The sequence below is a fragment of the Delphinus delphis genome, chromosome 16 (genome assembly GCF_949987515.2).
Source record: "Delphinus delphis chromosome 16, mDelDel1.2, whole genome shotgun sequence".
NCBI lineage: Eukaryota > Metazoa > Chordata > Mammalia > Artiodactyla > Delphinidae > Delphinus > Delphinus delphis.
The window spans coordinates 34,657,477-34,671,634 of record NC_082698.1 but is presented as its reverse complement, the minus strand read 5'-3'; positions in this window follow the sequence as shown (position 1 = coordinate 34,671,634).

The following is a 14,158-nucleotide window of genomic DNA, read 5'->3' as shown; positions in this document are numbered from 1 at the left end:
CGGATTGCGGGTGCAGCGCCCGAGAGGCCGCTTATCTGCTCGGGACCACGTGAGGCGACGGCTGGGACCAATCGCCGAGCCGCGAGCTCGACGGCGCGACCAACCAGGTCTCAGCTGGGGCGCGAGCCCTCGCCCGGGACGTGACGGCGGTAACGCAGGATTCGCGGGGCTCTGGGGCCGCTCGGAGAACCCCGGCCAGCTGGTCTGAGTCGCGTTAACAGGAGCCCCGGGCGAAGCGCCGTGGAGGCAGCACCGTAGCGCAAGTAGCGGGTGCAGGCCAGGAGGGAATGCAGCAAACCTGCCCCAGGCCGGGCGCCAGCACAGCGGGGCTGCGGGGAAGGAGATGCCTTTCACTTCTAGAGGCTTCTGTATACAGTTAATCTGAGCGCAGAACGTTGTGGCTTGTTCCAAATGTGTGTGTGTGTGTGGATATAGATAGATATAGATATAGATGATATAGATACACACAAATATATTTCAAACATATATATTTGAAATGTTTATCTTGTTCACTGCTCGGTGTATCGGCTCATGTTCTCCCTTTCCTTGCCCTGAGCAAGCAGAAGTTGGCTTTATATTTTGGGGTTAGGGTGAACCCACAAATGCACCACACAGTAGACTGCTTCTCTAACTAATGTTGTTAATAAACCATGTTAGCCCTGTTATAAGACAATGAGAAGGCATTCATTTAAAAGGCACTTTGTATTTCGATCTATTCTTCAGTTTTTCTCCCTGGAAGAGAAAACTAAAGCCAGAAATGGCCTGTTTTGCTTGTGTGGCAGGTCAGCCACAGAGCCAGTGGTCAACCCAAATCCCTCGACTCGGTTCTGACGTCCTCTGGCAGTGATGTGGAAACCAAAATGTTAAAATATCACACTGTAAGTTTCATGATTCTCCCGGGCCAGTTACTCTCGCTGAGGTTTTGGAATTTTGTTCAGGTTGGGGAGGTTTTAGACCATCAGTTAAAACCATAAAATTAAATTTCTAAGTCTAGTATAAATTATTTTTATAAAACCCATGTCCTCGTTCTGCTCTCAACTTAGTTATCCAGTAGTCCATTAAAATGTACAAAATGTACAACGTAAAATGTACAAAAATCCCTGTGTCTTTTAAATCACTGTCAAACAGTGGAATTGTTAAAATGGTGTGATTAAAGAAAAAGAAACTCACGCTGAATATCACTGGGGAAGGTACTTAATGCTCGGGCTTGATTTTTTTAAAGGAAACATCCGACTAAGAGCAGATCTAGTCTCTCAGCCCAACCAAAACTAGCTGAAGGGACATAGTCTTTGGAGTTGACACTTTCAAATCTAGGCAAGTTCTAGCCTCAACTCCCTCACCTGTAAAATGGAGATAGTGAAGTTGTTCTTAGGATTAAATGATATTGTGCAGATGAGAAAACTCAGTGTAGTTTCTCAGTATGTGTTCAACTATCCTATGTTGAGCTAAGGAGTGTATATTACCAATTAAAGTTATGGCGAACCATAAAATAAGAAGAATAAATTGCGATCCCGTTTTAGGGGTAAGATGTGCACTCATAGAAAAGAGAATATGCTCAACCCAAATGTTAACAGTGCTTAATTTTGGACAGTGATATTATGAGTAATTAAAATTTTCTTTGTCATTGCTTCTCTGTATTTTTTACTTTTTCTGCAAAGTACATGGACTTTTTCTGTAACTGAGAAATCATCTTTAAATGACTTAAGACTTTCAGATTCAACTAACATGTATAGCCTACCTGCTAGGTGCCAAGAACTGTGTTGGAAGCTTTGACATGCTTACACCATCTACTCACGTCCTTTTGAGTTTGGGTTTCTTTCCATTCAAGCTACTTTCTCTTCTGCCCCCTGGTGCTGACTGATGCCATAAAAGCCACCTCTCCAAACTCCTTAAAATAGAAATCAGGGATACAGGGATCTCTGCAAAGAAGAGTCAACACTCAATAAACTTCTAAACTACGTGATCCAGGCCTCCCACTTCTTTCCTCCTCCCAGATTTATTGAGATGTAATTGACATATGACATTATGTAGGTTTAGAGTGTACAAGGTATTGATCTGATATATTGCAAAATGATGCTATGTTGTGTTACCACCATAACACTAGCTAAAGCCTCCATCAAGTCACATAATTACCATTTCCTTTTTATGGTAAGAACATTGAAGATATATTCTCTTAGCAACTTTCAAGTGTATAATAATACAGTATTATTAACCATGTGGTACATTAGATGCCTAGAAGTTTATACTCTTTGACCATCTCCCCATTTTCCCCACACCCCCAACCCCTGGTAACCACCATTCTACCCTCTGTTTCTATGAGTTCAGCTTTTTTAGATTCCATATATATGTGAGATCATATGGGATTTGTTTTTCTCTGCCTGACTTATTTCACCTAGCAGAATCAGGCCCCTCATTTCTATGTCCTTCCTGGCATTTACTGCCCTTCATCATGGGATGAGAGGGACTGGAATGGAATCAGCGTTCTTAGTCATGAGTTGCCCCAGTGAAGACGTGGTGGATTAGAAATTGTGGGGAGTTTTCTTCTTATTTGTAGGTTTTCTCCAACTGTTGTTTAACAGCATCCAAACATTGCTTTGTCCTACCCATCTTAATAATAAATCTATTGATGAGAGCTTCTTGATCTGTGCCGTGTTTCTAGCCATGCCAGGGGTTGCAAGGACTCATAAGCCAGAGCCCCTTGACCTTGAGAATGCTACAATCTTTATTATAGGAAACCAAATTTAAACTCATGAAATACCCAGGGAACATTTTAAGGTGCTGCAAAGCAAGGAGCTGATGATGTGTGACTTATACAAATGGGTCTCTTCCAGCATCTGTCCAACACGTTACCAGACATGCCCTTGTGGGAAAAACACCCCGGGGGCAGGGAGTCCCAGGTTGTCAACTCATTTTCTCCAACCTAGCCCTTTTTCTCAGTGCCCAATCAAGAAAGGGCTTGAATATTCAACTCTACAGTTATTAATATTAAAATGTCAGTACTCAGTAGTAACAGAATGAACCTTATAACTGATCTTTAAGCCCTGCCCTGTAGAAATAGTGAGGTTGAGAACTGCTCGTTTTGATGAAAAGAACTGAGATTTCTATTTCTGAAATAAAGGAAGGAGCCAGTTCACATGTCTCCAGGAATAGTAAGCTCTCTCTTACACTAACTCCTTCTGCCTTCTTTAGCCACATTGGATAGGAACACCAATATTAGGTGAAGGAGAGTAATTTTTTAAAAAAACAAAGACACTTACATAAGCTTACTTTGGGCCAGGCGCTGTTTTAAGCACTTTACAAATAAATATTAACTCATGTAATATTTATAAGAATCCAAGTAGGTCGAAACCATGATGTTTATCCACATTTCAAGATGAGGAAACTGAGGAGGTCTGGGAGTTTAAGTAACTTGTCCAAGATCATATAGCTAGTAGATGGCAAGATCAGGTTTCAAAACCCTCTAGAGTCCACGCTCCAAGTGTATGAGTTGCTCTGAAAAGAACAAGCACCACACTGGTACCCACCAAGACCAAAGAGAGCTTCAGAAAGGGGAGGGCTCCCTGAGGAATACATATGAAAGCTTTAAGGAGGAAGTGAGACTTGGGAATTGGCAAGAATTTACCTATGGCGGAGTATCATCTTTAGGGCATTTAGATGATAAGAATCCAGCTGTATGGCTCAACCAACGTGAGAGAAAATGAGATCACAATTGAAATGGTACCAGCAGCCCACCATTCTATTCAAAGAACATATTCCCAGAGGATAAGAGAAGGAATTAAAAGTGTTGCTGAGTAGACTATACTATTGGCCATTCTGGTTGCACTGAAAGAATTTTCAGTATCATTTTCACTGCCTGGATTTTTTTAGTTTAAAAAAAATCTACTTTTTTTTTTTTTTTTTTTTTCAGTACGTGGGCCTCTCACTGTTGTGGCCTCTCCCGTTGCGGAGCACGGGCTCCGGATGTGCAGGCTCAGCGGCCATGGCTCACGGGCCCAGCCGCTCCACGGGATGTGGGATCTTCCCAGATCGGGGCACGAACCCGTGTCCCCTGCATCGGCGGGCGGACTCTCAACCACTGCACCACCAGGGAAGCTCAAAATCTCTACTTTTAAAACATCCCTGTAAGAGAACAATCTGGGTGCAGTTGTGAATGCACAGTTGTTGCTACCAAGAGTAAGTGGTTAAAGAAAGTGCAAGACACTACCTGAGGCATGTAGAGTGTCTCAGGTGAGGTGAAGAGGAAGGAGAAGGGAGGGGGAACAAAAAAGGATGATACACTTAACCTCTAATAATCTATTGGGAAGATGGACACAGAGGTTAAAAGACCAGTAACCATACCAGGTTGGCTGAGTGGCAAATGGGTCGTGTGAACATAATGCACCTTTGCTATATGTGCTTCAGGACGTTAGAGAAAGGAGAGGCCTCCAGGGGCCAGGATGGCCAATGAGGACCAGGATATGCAGGGTAACAGCAAGGAGAGTGGTTTGCTAGAGGTGAGGATTCAGGCTGGGGGAATAGCAGGGAAGGATCAAAGGAGAGAGACCCTTTAAGTTTATATATTTTTTAAATTCCCTGGACTATCTTGAACAAAATTAGAGATCTGAGTGATACAAAAGGAAATTAGCAAAGAATTAAATAATAATCTGACTGGAGGGGTGAAACCATTCTCTAACATTGCTAGTTACATCTTCAAGTTTCTGCAGTTTCTCCATATTCATTGAAGGATTAGGGTGAAGAAAAGTAGAAGTTAGAAAGGACCTATGAAGAAAACTTTAAACCACTATAGAAGGGCTTTTTTTTAAAAAGGTTTTAATGTGAATATTATGGAGGATGCGAGAGGGAATAAACAGGAACTACCCAAAATGTACTAAAGTTCATATGAAACATCAGCATAGGAAAAATCAAATTGGGAAGAAGGAATATTTTGAAAAAGAATAATGAGGATGTACTAGCCCTATCAGAGTAAAATTTATTATAAATTTAGAGTGTTTTAAAAAATTAGTATTCGTGTATGAATAAAGAGTCAGATCAGTGAGATTAGAGTCCATGCATAGACCTTCTTACATAAGAGAATTTATTTTATGATACAGGTGGGCATGTCTAATAATGGAAGAGGAAAAAATGGTTTATTCAATAAATGGGCAACTGGCTGTCCATTGGGTAGGGGGGTGGAATGGACAGATGTGTACAGGAAACTGTTTTCAATTCATGCCTCTGTGGAGAGGGATGAAGGTGCTTTGATGACATGGCAACGTACACCAACAGGCACCTCCACAGGGAATTCTGCAAGGGTACTGCTGGTTCAACATGCTCTGGGCACTGTAATTTTTGTGACTTGGAGAGTTTTCTTTTTAACTCGGGGCTATGGGAAAGAGAAAAAGTATTGGGACAATCAGTGAATCCAGTCAGTAAGAGAGAAATGACACAACAAACACTCTAAAATTCTGTCCAACTCCAGTTCCTTCTCCCTGGAGAAGACCCTTCCTGGGCATGGCTGACTGCGTTTGTCATGCCGGGTGGGTCTGATGCTCTGTACTTGTTCTCACGGCTCTGTCTGGGCCAAGATACCCTCCTTTAGTGTCAGTCCCATATTTTGCTAAATCTTAGCATTCTGAATCATTGTGAATTTGCATTCTGATTCTTTGTTACAAACTTAAAGCCTGTGAGACGCAGGTTCTTTCTAACCACTCTACTCAGCAGGCTAATTTGTCTAAAGACAGGTATTTTTCTGCTGTGTAAACTGGCTTTTGGACTCCGCTGCCAACTATGGCTATTAGAGGAGTTTTGGCAGAAGGAATCCAAACTGAATACAGATCCCTCATTTATAAGGTACCACACTTCCTTTCTTATGTGACAAAATTAAATTTCTCTACCCATCCACTCCCCACGCACACACACAAACACATCACATCACCACCCCCCCCCCCCAGCTCTGGATATAACTATTCATGACTACTTGTTCCAATAGATGTTTAAAACTCTTCAGACCCTTCTTTTAAGCTATGCTATAGTATCTCCCTGAACCATGGAGAGAAAAAGCAAATTCAGTCTAAGACACGGACGGCTTTGTGTCTATCAGAGAACTCTTTCTGTTTACTTGCTACATGCCCTCTCTGACTTGGTGGAAAGTTCCAACTGGGGGAAGTTGGGGAAGGTGAATAATTTTCCACATCCTACTGAGACAACTCGTTTCACTAGGGCTTTAATATTTGTCTGAAGTATAATAAATCCTCTAGAATACCAACCACAGCTTTAAAAACTCATTTCAAAGCCAACTTTCTCCAATCCTTGTTTTACTCTCTATTAGTAAGGTATTAATATTTTTTAACTGAACAACAGTGAAACTTTTAAGTCACTCAGTAAAATCGGCAATTATTTGAGATCACCAATAGGAGGACAAAACACTTAAAAATTCCCTCATTTCTCCTGTCAAAAAACCACCTCCTGTAGTTGAAAGTAATAATGTTGGGCAAAAAAGCATTAGGTCTTGCTTTCCTGCAGAGAGAATTGAGCTCTGGTTGTCACTGAGGTTTTGGAGCCCAGACAATTAGTGATTAAAAGGGAAGATTTTTATTTCAGAAGAAGTGACAGAAAAAAAGAAAATTAAGATTATTAAGAACAAACTACATATTCAACACTCTTTTAGGTCCTTTCATATATTTTATGATATAATCACTGGCTACAGTATTGATACAATATAATGCTTTTTTTTTTTTAAGAATAAGCACTTTATTTATTTATCTATTTAGCCATGCCACACAGCTTGCAGATCTTAGTTCCCTGACCAGGGATCAAACCCGTGTCCCCTGCACAGAGTCCTAACCACTGGACCTCCAGGGAATTCCCTATAATGCATCTTTTAAATTAAGTGTTATTAAAGAGAAAAACAGAAGACTATAGCTTAAAAGAGGACAAAAGATGATTGCTTCCCTCCTGCCCCACCCCCATATCCAAAGTTTTGACACTATTTATGGAATTAGTCTTCTCTATGGTTGATTTTGGAAGAGGTTCTTATTTTGCAAACTACACACAGAAATGCCAGATTTGATTGGTAAAGATCACAGGGACAGCAGTTGAGCAGTAACATTTTGCATGTGAGTAATCCTTTCAACTTTTTAAATGCCTTCACATCCTTTATTTCATTTAATCTTCATTAAAACCCTGTGAAGCCAATCTTATTATTATTCCATCTAACAGAAGGGGAAACTGAGACTCAGGAAGACTGAATGACTACAGTAGGGTTCACAGCTGTCAAGTGATGGAGGCAGGCTTCAGTGCCAAGATTTAACCTTATCTGAGTCTTGAGGACATGGGGAGGGGGAAGGGTAAGCTGGGACAAAGTGAGAGAGTGGCATGGACATACGTCCACTACCAAATGTAAAACAGATAGCTCTTAGGAAGCAGCCGCATAGCACAGGGAGATCAGCTCGGTGCTTTGTGACCACCTAGAGGGGTGGGATAGGGAGGGTGGGAGGGAGACGCAAGAGTGAGGGGATATGGGGATATATGTATATGTATAGCTGATTCACTTTGTTATAAAGCAGAAACTAACACACCATTGTAAAGCAATTATACTCCAATAAAGATGTTTAAATAAATAAATAAATAATGTTGCAATGACCATAGGGGTGTATATGTCTTTTTGTATTCGTGTTTTTGTTTTCTTTGGAAAAACCCAGAAGTGGAATTGCTGGATTGTATGATATGATAGTTCTATTTTTAATTTTTCAAGGAACCTGTATACTGTTTTCCATACTGGCTGCACTAATTTATATTCCACCAACAGTGCACAAGTGTTCTCTTTTCTCCACATTCTCACCAACACCTAATCACTTAAGTGATTATCTTTTCTTCTGCAATGTTTAACCTGTTGTTAATCCATGTAGTGAATTTTTCATTTCAGATGTCATATTTTTCATCTCTAGAAGTTCCATTTGTTGGAGTTTGGTTTGTTTGGTTTTGTTCTTTGTATCTTCAATTTCTCTCCTCACTGTCTTCATGTTTTCCTTTAAATACTTGAACATAATTATAGTAGCTGTTTTAACATCTTAGTCTGCTAATTTTATCATCCCTATCATTTCTGGATCTATTTCTCTTGACCTTTTTTTTTTCCTGGTTACAGGTCACAGTTTCCTTCTTCTTGGCATGCCTAGTGGTTTTTTATTGGATGCTGAATGCTATAATTTTAAGTTTCAAGTGACTAGATTTCACGCCTGTCTTTTGAAGAGTGTCAGACTTTGTTCTGGTAAGCAGAATGTCATGTTCTAAAGTCATACAGTTTGTAAGCTTTTGTGAATTGTCTTATCACTCTACATAGTGCTCTTGAAATTCATCCATATTGTTGCGTGTATCAGTAGCTTGGTTTTTCTTATTGCAGAATAGTATTCCACTGTATGGGTGTACCACAATCTGTTTATCCATTCACCAGTGGATGGACTTTTAGACTTTTTATTTCCAGTTTTGTGCTACTACAAATAAATATGCTATAAAAGTTTAGGTACAGGGGCTTCCCTGGTGGCGCAGTGGTTGAGAGTCCGCCTGCCGATGCAGGGGACACGGGTTTGTGCCCCGGTCCGGGAAGATCCCACATGCCGAGGAGCGGCTGGGCCCGTGCGCCATGGCCGCTGAGCCTGCGCGTCCAGAGCCTGTGCTCCGCAACGGGAGAGGCCACAGCAGTGAGAGGCTCGCATACCGCAAAAAAAAAAAAAAAAAATTTAGGTACAGGCCTTTGTGTGGACAAATGCTTTCAGTCCCTTGAGTAAATTTCTAAGTGTGAAATTGCTGAATCATCTGATAAATGTATGTTTAAGTCTATAAAACTGCCAAACTGTTTTCCAAAGTTGCTGTACTACTTTTTATTCCCACCAGGAAGATTTGAGAGCTCCGGCTGCTCCACATCTTTGCCAGAATTTGTATTGTCATTGTGTTCTTTGACTTCTTATTATTGAGCTGAAAGAGTTATTTATATATTCTGGATGCAACTACTTTATTAGATATATAGTTTGCAAATACTCTTCCTCCTAGTGTGCACCTTGCTTTTCATTTTCTTAATGTTGTCTTTCAAAGGGCAGAAGTTTTTTATTTTGACAAAACCCATTTTATCAATTATTTTCTTTCATGGTTCATGTTTTTTATGTCCTATGTAAGAAATCTTTACTTAACCCAAGATTATAATGATTTCCTCCTATGTTTCTATGTTTTCTTCCAGAAGTTTTATAGCTTTAGCTCTTAAATTTTTGTGTCTATAATCCATTTAGGTTTGATTTCTTTGTAGGTGTGAGGTGAGAGTCAAGTTGTCGTTATTCTTGTTACTCTTTTGTTTTTGTTTTCACATACAGACTTCCAATTGCTCCAGCCCCATTTATTTAAAAAGCAATCTTTCTCCATTGAATTTCCTTTGCACCTTTGTCAAAATTCAGTTGATCATTAGGGTCTATTTCCGGAGTTTCTATTCTGTTCCATTATTCAATAAGACTATTCTCCTGCCATTATCACACTTTCTTGATTATTATGACTTTATGTTAAGTCTGAAATCAGGTAGTGTGAGTCATCAACTTTGTTCTTATCTTTCAAATGTATGTGCTAAAGTATAATTTAAATTTTTCCATGTATATTCATAAATTGAACTACAGAGCATTCTGTGCTACATTTTGTAGATTTTAGTATTAAAGTTATATTTGTTTCATAATATTAATTGAGGAACTTTCCATACTTATCTAGGGTCTGAAATAATTTGATTAACATACAAATTAACTCTTCTTTGAAGCTCAGAGGAATTCAGTTATAAAACAATTAAGTAGGTTTTTTGTTTGTTTGTTTGTTTGGGGTTTTTTTGCGGTACGCAGGTCTCTCACTGTTGTGGTCTCTCCCGTTGCGGAGCACAGGCTCCGGACGCGCAGGCTCAGCAGCCATGGATCACGGGCCCAGTCGCTCCGCGGCATGTGGGATCTTCCCGGACCGGGGCACGAACCCGTGTCCCCTGCATCGTCAGGTGGACTCTCAACCACTGCGCCACCAGGGAAGCCCTAAGTAGGTTTTTTTTTTCTTAAAGGGAAAGTTTAACAATCTTTTCCACCTCTCCTATTATTTTTGGTTTTCAATCTCTTCTTGCACCAATTTTGCTCATTTATATTTTGCCAGAAAATTATTCATATTGTTACATGTCCAAGATCAGACAGCTAATTATAGCAGAGCCAGGATTTGAACCTAAGATGTCAGGCTCCAGAGTCCCTGCATCAACCACTAGATATCAGGAAATACTGATACATAGTGACCTTTAAATTCAGGAAATAATTTGATAAAGTCTTTCATGATATCCTTGTGAACAAGATAAAGAAACCTGAGCTACAAAACCTGCTGACCAATATTACCCAAAGAGAGTCCATCGTTAGCTCTCTTCTTTAAACCCATCAAGAAAGAAAATAATAAAGGGCTTAACATAGAGATCCAAAGACATGGATGAGAACATAAAATGTAATTCCTGAACTTGCAAATGATGCAAAGTACATCTGATAACTTAATGGAAAAACAGAACTCAAGGGACTTTCCTGGTGGTCCAGTGGTTAAGAATCTGCCTTCCAATGCAGGGGACTCAGGTTCAATCCCTGGTCGGGAAACTAAGATCCCACATGCCGCAGGGCAACTAAGCCTGCACGCTGCAACTTCTGAGCCCGTGCCACAACTAGAGAGAAGCCCATGCGCCACAACAAAGATCCCGCATGCTGCAACTAAGACCAAACACAGCCAAAAATAAAAATAAATTAATTAAATTAATATTTTAAAAAAAACTCAGAAAACCTTCCCCACTGCAACCCAGTCAATCAAACAAGTGTCAGCTGAACAGATTATAGGCCCCACAAGAGCAAAGGCCAAATGTGTTTTATTCATCCATGTAAACAGAGCTCCCAGCAGAATTGTAGCTGCTTAGTAAATATTTTTTAACATTTATTGGAAGAAAAATATATACATTACTGATCTTCGACAACTGCACAAGTTTAGACTGAAGATGACATGGTTAAACATTGAGACAAGTGGAAAATACAAATTTTGGTTCGTCACGAGTTCAGTATAAATCAATAGTGTGATGGTGCAGATTTGGCATCAGAAAACTTAAGACTAGATCTTAAGGTAGGGTAAGTCACTCAAACTCACAGCAAAATAAAGCTAATAATAATCTAAAAGATTGTTTTGAGGGTAAGATCATTCATACGAAATTTTTTTTGCAAACTACAAATGTCCATTATTAAGCACGTATTATTGTTATTAGATTATAAATCCCAACATTAAGCTAAGAAGCACTTTGAGCTTATCTGTAATTTCTCAGTTTTGGGGGGGTTGAAGATTAAGAGAGGGTAGATATGAAGTCCCTAGCAAGATGTCTGAAGCATATTAAACATTTAATAAATCTTAGCATAAATGGATTATCCTTTCATATACAGGAGGCTGTATATATAAATATATATGTAATCATTTATACACATATATTTACATATACGGATGGATACATATCAAAATGTAAAGAGCTTTCCCTAGTTATCCCCCAGTCACTATTCTAGATACTGGAGAGACAATGAAGAATTAGATGAACAAAATACTGCTCTCAATTTTTTGTGATTTACTTCTTTCCATCTTCTCTCCCATGTACAATAATCACTTTTTAATTACAGAAGAAAAACCAAACTATAAAGACAATGAAAATATAATGGTTGCCAGGGATATAGGGGAAGAGGAGGGGGATGAACTGCTGGAGCACAGAGGGTTTTTAACGCAGTGAATTATATTATCATTTGGCAAAACCTATAGAATGTACCACACAAAGAGTGAACCGTAATGTAAACTGTAGATTTTAGTTACTAATAATACATCAATATTGGTTCATCAATTTTGGCAAATGTACAACATCAATGCAAGATGTTAACAATAAAGGAAACTGAGAAGAGGAGAATATGGGAACACCATACTTTCTGCACAATTTTTCTGTAAACCTAAAACTGCCCCCAAAAATAAAGTCTGTTAGTTAAAAACAAAAAATCTCTAAAAAAGAGAAGAAAAGAAAAAGAAAAACTAATGAAAGCTCTGGTTTGCTTAAGTGAACACTTTCCAAATACTAAATTGCAATTGCATTACTATTCCTGGCAACAAACAACTAATGGCCTTTTATCCTTTTATGGCAAGAAATCTTCAGCTGCATCTCCCTTTTGGCCCCAAGTCTACTGAACTATAACAATAAAATACCTGGTCATATATAGAAAAACCTCCAGGTTACCAATTTTTTTTTATTATATGTGCTTTTATATTTGCTGATTACAAGCAATTAGTGGTTGCTTGGCAATGAAGTTTGGGGCTGTCTTCCAGGTAGAGGTGAGTTGTCTAAATAAAGCAACTCATTGTCTTACATTTCTCCAAAGAAGATATACAGACTGCCAACAAACACATGAAAGAATGCTCAACATCATTAATCATTAGAGAAATGTAAATCAAAACTACAATGAGATATCATCTCACACCAGTCAGAATGGCCATCATCAAAAAATCTAGAAAAAATAAATGCTGGAGAGCGTGTGGAGAAAAGGGAACACTCTTGCACTGCTGGTGGGAATGTGAATTGGTACAGCCACCATGGAAAACAGTATAGAGGATCCTTAAAAAACTACAAATAGAACTACCATATGACCCAGCAATCCCACTACTGGGCAAATACCCTGAGAAAACCATAATTCAAAAAGAGTCATGTACCAAAATGTTCATTGCAGCTCTATTTACAATAGCCAAGAGATGGAAACAGCCTAAGTGTCCATCATCGGATGAATGGATAAAGAAGATGTGGCACATATGTACAATGGAATATTACTCAGCCATAAAAAGAAACAAAATTGAGTTATTTGTAGTGAGGTGGATGGACCTAGAGTCTGTCATACAGAGTGAAGTAAGTCAGAAAGAGAAAGGCAAATACCGTATGCTAACACATATATATGGAATTTAAGAAAAAAAAAAGTCATGAAGAACCTAGGGGTAAGACAGGAATAAAGACACAGACCTACTAGAGAATGGACTTGAGGATATGGGGAGGGGGAAGGGTAAGCTGTGACAAAGTGCGAGAGTGGCATGGACATATATGCACTACCAAACGTAAAATAGATAGCTAGTGGGAAGCAGCCGCATGGCACAGGGAGATCAGCTCGGAGCTTTGTGACCACCTAGAGGGGTGGGATAGGGAGGGAGGGAGGGAGGGAGACTCAAGAGGGAAGAGATATGGCAACATATGTATATGTATAACTGATTCACTTTGTTATAAAGCAGAAAGTAACACACCATTGTAAAGCAATTATACTCCAATAAAGATGTAAAAAAAAAACCCAATAATCACAATAAAAAAATAATAAAATAAAATAAATAAAGCACCTCATTGTCTTCAGTGCTGGGTTTCCAAAGCCACCCCAGCATAACCACAGTTATGGAATTCTTCTTGGATTGAGTGACATTCACATCTGGCTCAGCTCTTTTCATATTCATTCATTCAACACATATTTAACGAGTATCTATGGTGCGAGTCACCATGCTAGGTTCTGGAGGTAGAGTGGAGAATAAAGTGTACAATGTCCTTGTCCTCAAGGAGCTTGCATTCTAGTGGGGAGGAAGAAGAACAAGCAGTTAAATATAATTTTTCAGGGAATTCCCTGGTGGTCCAGTGGTTAGGACTTGGTGCTCTCACTGTGAAGGGCCCAGGTTCGATCCCCAGTCAGGGAACTAAAATCCCACAAGCTGCACCGCAAGGGCCAAAAAAAATTTGTTTTCAATTATAACAATTAGGCAAAGCTGAAGATGAGTGCTATGAAGAAAAGTGAAGTAAAATAAGGAGATTTAAAGAATTTGGAAGCAAGTTTCTCTTTATTCATTTTATAAGTGGTTAGTGAAGGCCTCTCTGAGGAGGTGATGGTTGAAGACAGCTGAATGAAAATGGGGAGGGGGAAGAGCGTGCCATAGACAGAGCATTCTCTTAGGGAGAATAGCAGAATTCCATAGAACTTGGCCTGACAGTAAAAGAACTCATTATACGGTTAATTTTCAGGATTGAGCTGCAGATCGTTTGATACTTTTCAGACACATTTGTCTGATGATTAATTTTATTTATTTATTTTGAACTAAGAATAAATTGACA